The 13,220-nt window shown below is 34.4% G+C and overlaps 1 non-coding gene across 1 annotated transcript; it reads right to left on the reverse strand.

The window, feature by feature from the left end:
- Positions 1-12,953: 12,953 nt before the first annotated feature.
- On the reverse strand, positions 12,954-13,025 carry TRNAP-AGG (transfer RNA proline (anticodon AGG)). The gene has a single exon. It is a non-coding gene; the product is annotated as a tRNA-Pro (tRNA).
- Positions 13,026-13,220: the final 195 nt, after the last annotated feature.

Genomic DNA, 13,220 nt, shown 5'->3' on the forward strand with positions numbered 1-13,220 from the left:
ATTTTTGGTGTTGTGTTGCCAAGGAGTATCATGTGTTCTTGAGGTGTTCAAGATCAATACTCTTGGTGTGGTTTGCCAAAGGTAGTGTGTTTCTTGAAGGGTTCAAGGTCACTACTTTGGTGGTTTGTGTTTTGTAATCTGGTTTAATTGCTTAGTGGATTACCTAGTGGTATTCTGGGGACTGGATGTAGCTATTGGCTTAAGAGTGAACCAGTATAAACTATTTGTGTATTTCTCTCTTACTCTGAACTCATTTAAATTTTGTTTTAAGTTTATCTGATATAAACAACTGATTGTTTTAGAGAAACAACCGATTATTTTTCTGTGTATTGTTGTATAACTGCTTAAGTTCTTGGCTAACTTGATTCTTGTTCTGGATTTATACAAAGAATTTCGTTAAACCTAAAAAAAATTTCAAAAACCCCTCTTAAACAATTCACTCCCCTTTCGTTTAAGGCCATATATTCTAACATTATATATTCTATATGAACATGTTCAAAATTAAATTATACAGTATGAAACGACTTTTTTAGTTTTTTTTTCTTTTGTAAACTAATACTTATAGTTGTATGGATTAGATTTTAGTTTTGTTTTGTACCGTTAATTCAGTAACATGAATGTATAATAAATGTTATGTTATGCAAATGTTCCTTTATATAAATTTTACTATTCATATTTGTTATTATTTATGTTATGCCTAAATCCTCTCTAGGGTGTTACATTTATGGTATCAGAACAAGTCCTTCCTTTGGACTATGGATAATGAGATTTATTCCTTAGCCATATATTTTTAAATTTGCATTAAACTATATATTGAGCCTGATCAACTCAATATGTGGAAATGCAGGTAGAACACAGGATGTCAACACTACTTGTTATTGTTGTCAACAGTTGAGCCATTACATGAGAAATTGCCCTACTCTACCCAAGAGGGAGGCACTTACACCAAATGCTCTAACCAGAGGAAGGTTTTCACCCTAATTTGAGAACAAACCAAAAGAACAGATATTTTGGTTCAAGGTAATGGTGTTCTGAATGGTAGATTAGTTGATATCTTATATGACTATGTTCTTGCGATTTCTTTGTTATCGTCTAACATTTGTAAGTGTTAAACGAACCAGGAAATTGTGTTTTTTTTCTTACACTTATAACGTTTAATCTTAGTTTCTTTGAGTTATGCTCAATTGATTGATATTTTTTAGGTTGTATGTTGCATAATTGATTTTTTGGCATCATGTGAGATTCAACCATATGAATGAATTAGGTGAGGTTCGACTTGGTTTGTGCATGAATTAGGTGTTACATTTATGGTGTCAGAACAAGTCCTTCCTTTGGCCTATGGATAATGAGATTTATTCCTTAGCCATATATTTTTAACTTTGCATTAAACTATATATTGAGCCTGATCAACTCAATATGTGGAAATGCAGGTAGTGTTGAACCAAGTGGTGTTCAATGTTTTGAAGAATCCAAATCCTTTGAAGGATTTTGAAGCCTCTGCTTTGCTTGTTGTTGTTGTGCTGGTTTAAGCTTTGTTCTAGGGTAATTTAATGTTGTAATCCACCCTTAGATTAAATCTCAAGCAATTAGCATCTCATTCTTTATCAAAGTAAAATGTTTTTCAAACTAAGTTGAAACAACCGATTGTTTTGTCGAAACAATCGATTGTTTACACTTAGGTGTTTTGAGAAAGTTTGAAAACTGTTTTTGAATGGTTAAAACTGTTAAGTAACAAAACAACCGATTGATTCGAGGAAACAACCGATTGTTTTTTTGTAACCATAACAGAAAAACTGTTTTCTTTGACTGAGCTTTAAATGCTTTAACTGAATACGCTCCAGTCATTAAATGCTTTGACCAATCTATTTTAAATGCAATTAAGAGTTTGTTAAGATTTGATAACAAACTATATCTTTGTATAATTTCAGAAAAACTGTTAATGAAGAAATAAGAATCTTGAAACAAAGTTTTGACTAAGAGTTTTTCAAATAGTTCTGAGATTGCTTAAGAGTTTAGAGATTGATCAAGGTGCTGGAATAGGATTCTACTTGTATTGATTTCAGATATTCATCTGTAACAAGTGTAATCTTTGTAAACTGCTGAACAATTCGTTTGTGTGTTTTGCTGATATTGGTTGTGTGTTCTTGAGGTGTTCAAGATTAGCAATCTCAGTGTTGGCCAAGGAGAGTGTGTTTCTTGAGGTTTTCAAGGTCATTCTCTTGGTTGTGGTGTAAGTGATCAAGTGGTGATTGCTTAGTGGTTATCCTCAGGGTTTCTGAGAAGACTGGATGTAGCTCTTGTTTGGAGTGAACTAGTATAAACAACTGTGTACAATTTCTCTATCCTTATCTCTTTAAATTTAGTTTTGATATTTTGAAACTGGTATAAACAACCGATTGTTTCGCTAAAACAATCGATTGTTTTTCCAGCTTTGTGCTTTTGTTGTTTTGATTTGAAAAACTGAATCCTTAATCAAGGTTCTTTTGAAGAATTTTCATTCTAAGCTTAAAAGTTTACTAAAATCTTTCTTAAACAATTCACCCCCCCTCTCGTTTAAGGCCATATATTCTAACAATTGGCATCAAGAGCTTGGTTCTTGAAAGTTATTCAAGTTGATCTAAAATCTTTTTCTATGACTGGAAAACTATCTTTTGAGGAGGGTGCTTCAATATCTACAAACCACCTTTATTCTGTGGATTGAATTATAAGTTTTGGGAAGCAAGAATGAAAATCTTTATTGAATCTATTGATCAAAGAATTTGGGACTCAATTGAGAATGGCCCTTACATTCCAAAGTTCAAAATTGATAATGCTTTCATTGCAAAACCTTTGTCCAAATGGACAAATGATGAATGTAAGATGGCTCAGCTTGATAGGTCTGCTCAAAACATTATAGCTTCTGCACTAGATACTAATGAATTTTTCAGGATATCAAAGTGCAAAACTGCTAAGGAAATGTGGGAGACACTCAAGGCTGCTCATGAACCAAAGGAAGCAATGACAAAGAGTCAAGCAAGAAGGAAGAAAAGGCAAAATAAGAAAAGCCTCAATCTGTGCTTAATGGCCAAAAGGGAGGATGACTCAAGTAGTGTAAGTTCATCAAACTCCTCAAACTCTGAAAATTATGGTCAATTACTTCAAGCTTTTCAAGAAACGCATGAAGAAGTCAACCGATTGGCTCTCTTGAACAATCGGTTGAAAGAAAAGAACAGTTGGCTTGAAAACAGAGTAAAGGCACTGGAAGAGGATTTAGAAAATTCAAAAATGGATTTTGAAAATCTGGAAATCATTTACAAAAACTCCTCTTCCAAGTGTGATACTCTAGTTTGTGAAAATTGTGAAAATCTTGAAAAGAAGGTCCACTATCTTGTTAAAACAGTGGATAAGCTTTCTAAAGGCCAATCCAACTTTGAGAGTGTGCTAGCATCTCAAAATTGTGTTTTTGGAAAATCTGGATTGGGTTTTAATCCACAAAACAAGCAAGATAGATTTTCAAAATCATTTTCGAAAATGCCAGAAAAACAATCGATTGGACCATCGAAACAACCGATTGTTACATGCTTCTATTGCATGAAAAGAGGTCATTTTGTGCGATTCTGTAAAATCAGAAAACATGTTGTTCCTAAAGGGCTTATGAAGTGGATTCCCAAGGGAAATAAAGCTTTTATTGATGAGTATAAACCAGATGGACCCACATTCATAAGGGGTCCAAACCTATGTACTTGAAAATCTTTTTGTAGGAAATCTTGGAGGAAAGAAAGCAACTTTAGTACTTGGACAGTGGATGCTCGAAGCATATGACAGGGGACAAATCAAAGTTCCTGAGAATATCCTTCAAGCAAGAGGGTCATGTCACCTATGGAGACAACAACAAAGGAAGAATTCTTGGGAGAGGATCCATAGGAGATGAGAGCATCTTGGTGATTCATGATGTGCTCTTTGTTGAAGGCCTAAAACATAATCTACTAAGTATTAGCCAACTTTGTGACAAGGGGTATCAAGTGATGTTCAAGACAAACACATGTGAAATCTGTCTACCCAACACCAAAGAGGTAATGTTGGTAGGTAAGAGAGTTAATAATGTGTATCTTCTAGATATCTCTTCACCATGTTCTATTGGATGTCTTCTATCCAAGCAAGATGAATCTTGGCTTTGGCATAGGAGAATTGCTCATATTCACATGAATCATTTGAACAAGCTAATATCAAAAGATCTTGTGTTTGGGCTACCAAAACTCAAGTTTGAGAGGGATCACATTTGTGAAGCTTGCCAAAAAGGGAAACAAGTGAAAAGTTCTTTTAAAACCAAAAATGTTGTCTCTTCATTGAGACCTCTTGAACTCCTTCACATGGATCTCTTTGGACCCTCTAGAACTATGAGTCTTGGTGGAAATTATTATGCTCTTGTTATTGTTGATGATTTCTCTAGGTACACTTGGACCTTGTTCTTGGAATCAAAGAGTGATGCCTTTGCTGCATTCAAAAAGCTAGCAAGAAAACTTCAAAACACAAAGAACAGCAACATAGGTTCCATAAGGAGTGACCATGGAGGAGAATTTCAAAATGAGAAGTTTGTCAAGTTCTGTGAGAAATTGGGGATTCTACACAATTTCTCTGCTCCAAGAACACCACAGCAAAATGGAGTTGTAGAGAGGAAGAACAGGTCCCTTGAAGAGCTTGCAAGGACAATGCTTAGTGAATCATCACTTCCTAAGTATTTTTGGGCAGATGCAGTGAGCACCTCTTGTTATGTGATGAATAGGGTGCTTATAACATTTTGAAGAAAACTCCATATGAACTTTTCAATGGATGGAAGCCTAACATCAGTCACCTCAAAGTCTTTGGTTGTAGCTGTTTCGTTCTCAACAATGGAAAGGAAAGTTTGGGAAAATTTGATGAGAAAGCTGACCTTGGTATTTTCATTGGTTATTCACTCACAAGCCATGCATATAGAGTCTACAACAAAAGGCTGATGACTGTAGAAGAATCAGTTCATGTAGTCTTTGATGAGGTAGATCGCAGAATCAGTGAGAACCCAAAGATCAGTGTTGAGGAAGACGAACAGAGCATCAGTTTGGAGAAGCTGGATATCTGTGCAGAAAAACAACCGGTTGATTCGCAGAAACAACCGATTGAAATTCTGCAACAGAGTGAGCTGCCCAAAGAGTGGAGGATTCCTAGAGATCTGTCAGTGGATAACATCATAGGGCAGATAAAGGAAGGTGTCTCCACACGTAGCTCCATCTCAAACTACTGCAGGCACACAACTTTTGTTTCTCAAATTGAACCAAAGTCAATTGAGGAAGCTCTCAAGGATGAGAAGTGGGTTGAAGCTATGCATGAAGAGCTAAATCAATTTGAAAGAAATGAGGTATGGTTTCTTGTCCCTAAAACAAATGAAATGAATATTATTGGTTCAAAATGGGTTTTCAGGAACAAGCTAGATGAGGATGGAGTGATCACTAGAAACAAAGCAAGGCTAGTTGCAAAAGGCTACAATCAAGAAGAGGGCATAGACTATGGTGAAACCTTTACTCCTGTGGCTAGATTGGAGGCTGTGAGGCTGCTGCTGGCTTTTGCTTGTATGAGTGGTTTTAAACTCTTCCAAATGGATGTAAAGAGTGTCTTCTTGAATGGCTACATCAATGAGGAAGTCTATGTAGATCAACCACCGGGTTTTGAAGATCACAAGTATCCCAACCATGTCTTCAAGTTGACGAAAGCTTTGTATGGACTGAAACAAGCTCCAAGGCAGTGGTATGAGAGGCTTAGCAACTTTTTGCTATCACATGGTTATGAAAGAGGAATGGTAGACAAGACTCTCTTCATCAAGAAGTCAAATGCAGAAATAATTCTTGTGCAAATCTATGTTGATGACATCATCTTTGGTGCTACACAAGATAGATTGTGTGAAGAATTTGTGGCTGCAATGAAAGGTGAGTTTGAAATGTCTATGATGGGAGAACTATCTTTCTTTCTTGGTTTGCAGGTTAAACAAACAAAGGATGGGATTTTCTTAAGTCAATCAAAGTATTGCAAGGAGATTCTCAAAAAGTTTGAAATGGAAAATTGCAAAGAGGCAAGCACTCCAATGCCATCAAGCTGCTACATGGATGTGGATGTTGCTGGAAAGAGTATAGATCAAACAAAATACAGAGGTTTGATTGGATCATTGCTTTATCTAACAGCAAGTAGGCCGGAAATCATGTTTGCGGTGTGTCTATGTGCAAGATATCAAGCAAATCCTAAAGAATCACACTTCAAAGCTGCAAAAAGGATTCTGAAATATCTCAAAGGAACATCATCTGTAGGACTATGGTATCCTTCTCATTCTCCAATACATTTAATTGGTTATTCAGATTCTGACTTTGCAGGTTGCAAGCTAGATAGAAAGAGCACAAGTGGCACTTGTCACCTTCTTGGCTCAAGCCTAATCTCATGGCATAGCAAGAAGCAAGCATGTGTAGCTCTCTCTACTGCTGAGGCAGAATATATAGCTGCTGGTAGCTGTTGTGTACAGATCCTATGGCTCAAACAACAACTTGCAGATTTTGGTTTACAAATCAGCAAAGTTTCTTTGATGTGTGATAACACAAGTGCAATTAATCTTACCAAAAATCAAATCCAGCACTCAAGGACCAAACATATTGAAATAAGACATCATTTCATCAGAGATCATGTGCAAAATGGGAACTGTGAAGTGAAGTTTGTGGAGACCAAACTGCAGCTAGCTGACATCTTCACAAAGCCTTTACCAAAAGAGAGGCTTTTCTTCTTAAGAAATGAGTTAGGTATTCTTGATCTTAATAACCTCTCTTAAGTCTGTTTTTGGCACATGTTAAAGTCTATTTGTGAAGACAATAGGGGGAGAATTATTGGTTCTTGTATATATGTGTCTTATATACATAAAATGTTTAAATCTCTGATTATAAAAGTGTTTTCCGATGTTGCTGATAGAAACAGCCGATTGTTTCGTGTAAACAACCGATTGTTTATCATGTTTTATTCTTTGAATGAGTTAAAATCTAACTAGCTGCTGTAAGAAGCTTTGGATAGTACAAATGCTTTGTCTGCAGGAACTGCTTCAGATATAATCAGTACAACACAAGCACCAGGGATTTGTCTTCATCAAATAGGGGGAGATTGTTGAACCAAGTGGTGTTCAATGTTTTGAAGAATCCAAATCCTTTGAAGGATGTTGAAGCATCTGCTTTGCTTGTTGTTGTTGTGCTGGTTTAAGCTTTGTTCTAGGGTAGTTTAATGTTGTAATCCACCCTTAGATTAAATCTCAAGCAATTAGCATCTCATTCTTTATCAAAGTAAAATGTTTTTCAAACTAAGTTGAAACAACCGATTGTTTACACTTAGGTGTTTTGAGAAAGTTTGAAAACTGTTTTTGAATGGTTAAAACTGTTAAGTAACAAAACAACCGATTGATTCGAGGAAACAACCGATTGTTTGTTTTGTAACCATAACAAAAAAACTGTTTTCTTTGACTGAGCTTTAAATGCTTTAACTGAATACGCTCCAGACATTAAATGCTTTGACCAATCTATTTTAAATGCAATTAAGAGTTTGTTAAGATTTGATAACAAACTATATCTTTGTATAATTTCAGAAAAACTGTTAATGAAGAAATAAGAATCTTAAAACAAAGTTTTGACTAAGAGTTTTTCAAAATAGTTCTGAGATTGCTTAAGAGTTTAGAGATTGATCAAGGTGCTGGAATAAGATTCTACTTGTATTGATTTCAGATATTCATCTGTAACAAGTGTAATCTTTGTAAACTGCTGAACAATTCGTTTGTGTGTTTTGCTGAGATTGGTTGTGTGTTCTTGAGGTGTTCAAGATCAGCAATCTTAGTGTTGGCCAAGGAGAGTGTGTTTCTTGAGGTTTTCAAGGTCATTCTCTTGGTTGTGGTGTAAGTGATCAAGTGGTGATTGCTTAGTGGTTATCCTCAGGGTTTCTGAGAAGACTAGATGTAGCTCTTGTTTGGAGTGAACCAGTATAAACAACTGTGTACAATTTCTCTATCCCTATCTCTTTAAATTCAGTTTTGATATTTTGAAACTGGTATAAACAACCGATTGTTTCGCTAAAACAACCGATTGTTTTTCCAGCTTTGTGCTTTTGCTGTTTTGATTTGAAAAACTGAATCCTTAATCAAGGTTCTTTTGAAGAATTTTCATTCTAAGCTTAAAAGTTTACTAAAATCTTTCTTAAACAATTCACCCCCCCTCTCGTTTAAGGCCATATATTCTAACAGGTAGAACACAGGATGTCTTCTATATGTCTCAAGAGTCTGATAAAGAGACCAATGAGATAATGGCAAATTCTATGTGGGAACACGCTTAAGAAATAACATATTTGGTAGCCCAACTCATTAGAGGAGTTAATCATCGAAATGGTGAGACTGCAACCTCTCGGCTAGGGGGTATTAATACTAGATTCACAATTTAGAAAGAACTCGCCACCCCAATTCAGTGGAGAGTATGATCCTACAACAGTTGAAGCTTAGCTCTAAGGTATAGAAGACATATTTGAGGTAGTCCCATAAGAATAAGGTTTCCTATGCTACCTTCATGCTTAAAGATGAAACAAAAAATTGGAAGGGAGCTAAGGAATATTTGGTGCAACTAAGGACTCCCTTGACTTGGGAGAATTTCAAAATCTCCTTCTTGGACAAGTACTTCCTTACAAGTTTAAGGAACTTTAAAGAAACTATAATTCTTCAATTGGAACAAGGATCAATGTCATTTAGATAATATACAACAAAATTTGAGGAACAAGCTAGTTTTTCCAAATATCTACAATATCATCCCAATGATGAGTGGAAAGCCACTATATATGAATAATGGTTATGACTAAATATTCGAAGTTTGGTTGGAAATTTTGAAATTAGAGAATTCTTCCAACTAGTAAACAAGTATTTAATAATTGAAAGCAACCTGAAAAAGCAAGATTCAATGAAAAGTTGGAAGTAGAATAAGAAGTTATACCATAGAAGAAATTTGTGCCTAATCAATCTACCAAAAATTAGAAAATAAGAAAGGTAATTTTAAAGCATATGGAATTTCGAATAAAGTTAATTCAAAGTCAAAGATTTGTATGTTAAAGAATACATTTAGGGTAGTGTAAATTGGGTAACACTACTTGTTATTGTTGTCAACAGTTGGGCCATTACATGAGAAATTTCCCTAATCTACCCAAGACGGAGGCACTTACACCAAATGCTCTAACCAGAGGAAGGTTTTCACCCTAAGTTGAGAACAAACCAAAAGAACATATATTTTGGTTCAAGGTAACGGTGTTCTAAATGGTAGATTAGTTGATATCTTATATGACTATGTTCTTGCAATTTCTTTGTTATCGTCTAACATTTGTAAGTGTTAGAAGAACCAAGAAATTGTGTTTTTTTCTTACACTTATAACGTTTAATCTTAGTTTCTTTGAGTTATGCTCAATTGATTGATATTTTTTAGGTTGTATGTTGCATAATTAATTTTTTGGCATCATGTGAGATTCAACCATATGAATGAATTAGGTGAGGTTCGACTTGGTTGTGCATGATCATTATTGAATTCTAGTTGTTTCACTTTGTTAAATCCACTCTTAGTCAATTCAAATCTGAATCAATCCAATTCCATAAAAGAAAAAGTGTTTTTCAAAGTAAGTGAAAAACAATCTATTGATTTATCGTTTTAATCGGTTGTTTTTCTCTTAGTGTGTTTGAAAGATTTTTAAACTGGTTTGACCTTGGTTGGCTTAACTGTAAAATAAATTCAATCGGTTGATTCGACAATTCAACCAGTTGATATTTGAAAATCTTTAACAGCTTTCCATAAAACTGTTAAATTTGTTTTCTATGATTTCGATATGTTTTAGCTCATGATTAACTACCTCAAACGACTATTTTCGAAAGCTATAAAACTAGGATTACCTCCCTATTTCAAATACACAGAAAGAGAGATTCGGAAGAACTTTTGTGAAAGATTGGATTCAATATTGCAAGATTGTTTTGGCTTTGCATTGGTTTAAGAGTGGAGTAGGTTCAACTGTAATTCCTTGAATCAGGTGTAATCTTTCCTGCTTTCTTTTGTAATTGTTTCCAAGTTTGTAAATCAGTAAATTGTTGTACTTTGAGGTCAGAGGGTGTTCTGACTTTGTGTGTGTGGTTTATCAAAGAGGATGAGTATTCTTGAGAGGTCAAGATCACCTATTTGTTAGTGTGTATGTTTGTAATCTATTGTTGGTTACATAGTGAAATCTCATAGGGTTTCTGAGAACTGGATGTAGATCTGGTAAGGAGTGAACCAGTATAATTGCTTGTGTGATTCTCTCTCTCTCTCTCTCACCTTTAAAAATGTTTGATTTGTGATTTTAACATTTGCTGGTATAAACAATCGGTTGATTCGTACAAACAACCGATTGATTTTCTGAAATCAATTTAAAACAGTTTTGTTTCTTGACTAATCTAATTGCTTTGTTTGTACTTCTTCATTAATCTTCATTCCACTCCATTATTTGCGAAAATCTTTCATTAAACAATTCACCCCCCCCCTCCCCCTTCTTGTTTAAGCCATTAAATCTAACATTAACTTGGCATTCAACGCCACTTCTAAGATTTTGCTCCTCTTTGTGTTAAGTGGTGTGTAATGTTGGAATCGAGGTCACCTCCTTATTCTTGTCGAACCTTGATGGTCTACTTTTTTCTTTATCTTTCCCCTTTTTTGCACCAGACTTCATCCAAACTTGGTTATGGTATTCGCATAGATCCTCCAACTACATGAATTTGGTTGCTCGTTGTTGTAATTCATCCTTGTTAGTTTTCAGTTTCTTGGGCAGGCTATCGGCGAACAAATATGACTGAAGAGTCGTTACCATATGGTGCATGACCACTTCGAGACTTAAATTTCAGATATGATACCTTGCTAAATCTCTCCATAAACACCCAGGGTGGTTCTCCCTTTTCTTGTCGTATATTTACCAATAAATGGAAGTTAGATGTTGTGGTCGGCTTGTTGCAAATTGTGTTCCAAATTTGGACATTAACGTCTCAAAGCAATCTATGGAATTCGGGGAGAGCGTTGTGGACCAGCTGAAGGCTCCATCTTTGAGTGATTTGGGAAACACTCAGCACAGAACCGAATCATCATAGTTATACATGCCCATTTCAGTAGTGTAAACCTCCATATGCTCGTCCGGATCTGTCATTTTTTCATAACGATTCATGCTTAATCCCTTCCAGATAGAGGGTTGTGCCTCCATAATCCCATCAATGAAAGGGTGTCTTTCGGATCCTCCAATAGATCTAGACGTGTGAACAAACAGGTTGAGTTTTGACTCACCCTTGTGTGGCTTCCAATTTCTATTGGGCGAGTCATGTCGAAAAGGACTACCAAGCTAGGTTAAGTTATCTCCCTTGCCTGAGTATCACTAAATTCATGGGGTTGTTGTTGGGATAATGACTTCCTCTAGGCTAGTTGATGCCTCATTTCCTCATTCTCCTTCTCGAGGATTTGTATCTCCTATTCATTCTTCTGCCTCATCTCCATTATCTCCCTCTACAAGGATAGTAGCAATGTTATCTTATCGGCATCGGTCATCCTTTCGCTTGTCATGTTCCTTCTTGACATCATTTATATTTCTATATCTCCTTTAATCACGGTGCACCAATTGTTCTTGTAAAGTAACTAACAATGACTTCTCTTCCAACTCCGACATCATATGCTCAGTCTTCAAGCCTCGATCCCGGGCGGAGAATGCACATTCAAAAGGTTCTATGATGCTCAAGTAAGTATTCGGTATACAAATGCAATAAATGCTATCATAAATGACGTATCTTTCCTTAGTTGTTGTGCATAATTATAGTTTGTTGGACCTTTTTACTATTAGAATGAGATTAATATATGTATCATGATTAAGATGTATACTACCTAATTTTCTATATGGTTTATCTTATATTAATTTACTTTTATTTTAATATATTCTTCTCTACCCTTAACGACATAGTATGGATGTTCTCATCGTTCTTATGTTACATGTCTTGTAAATTTTGAGATTGAGAATTATTGAGGATGTCATCCATCTCGATGTTGGAAGAATTTGATATTGTTTGACTTCTTATCAAAATCATAAACCAAATATAGTCTAGGATTTTTTTTACTATAATTTCTTGATAAGTGTCAATTGTTTTATCATAAAGGAGAATATCTCTAGCCGAGTTGTTCAAAAGGTGAAATATTTGTGTTTTGTAAGTCAAATTATAAATTTTTTCATGAGGAAAGAACTCTATTAATGAAATAGGATGGAGCACCAAATGAAAGTTCACGAGTAACTTTTTTTTTTTTAATGTTTTTGTACTTAAGTCAATAAAGAAAATATAATATAATATAATATAATATCTTATAAAATATACTATAAATATATCAGAAAACTTTTTAATATATCTGTAAGAAAATATGAAGTCATATAATTGGTAATCAAAGCCAAACCAAAAAAAATATTCAAAAATTCAAATACCATTAAAATCCAATCTTATGTAGATTGACTTTTTTTTTATTCAAACATATATTAAATGTAAAAATAATAATGGGGCACCATTATTATGTTTTGTAAGTCAAATTATAAATTTTTTCATGAGGAAAGAACTCTATTAATGAAATAGGATGGAGCACCAAATGAAAGTTCACGAGTAACTTTTTTTTTTTAATGTTTTTGTACTTAAGTCAATAAAGAAAATATAATATAATATAATATAATATCTTATAAAATATACTATAAATATATCAGAAAACTTTTTAATATATCTGTAAGAAAATATGAAGTCATATAATTGGTAATCAAAGCCAAACCAAAAAAAATATTCAAAAATTCAAATACCATTAAAATCCAATCTTATGTAGATTGACTTTTTTTTTATTCAAACATATATTAAATGTAAAAATAATAATGGGGCATTCCGAGAATTGAACTCGGGACCTCTCGCACCCTAAGCGAGAATCATACCACTAGACCAAATGCCCACATTTGATATCTTATTTACCAAGTATTTTGTCGTTTAAATTAAACGACTATAAGAAACCCTAAAACCGTTAAGAGTTACACCTTATTGTTTAAAACTTTTTTAAAAACCTTGATATTCTATCAATTTAAAAACTTTTAATTAAACCTTGATATTCTAGTTACAAATAGGACTGATCTTATATATTTAGTTTAAT

This window comes from Phaseolus vulgaris, chromosome 4, assembly GCF_000499845.2.
Source record: "Phaseolus vulgaris cultivar G19833 chromosome 4, P. vulgaris v2.0, whole genome shotgun sequence".
Classification (NCBI taxonomy): Eukaryota; Viridiplantae; Streptophyta; class Magnoliopsida; order Fabales; family Fabaceae; genus Phaseolus; species Phaseolus vulgaris.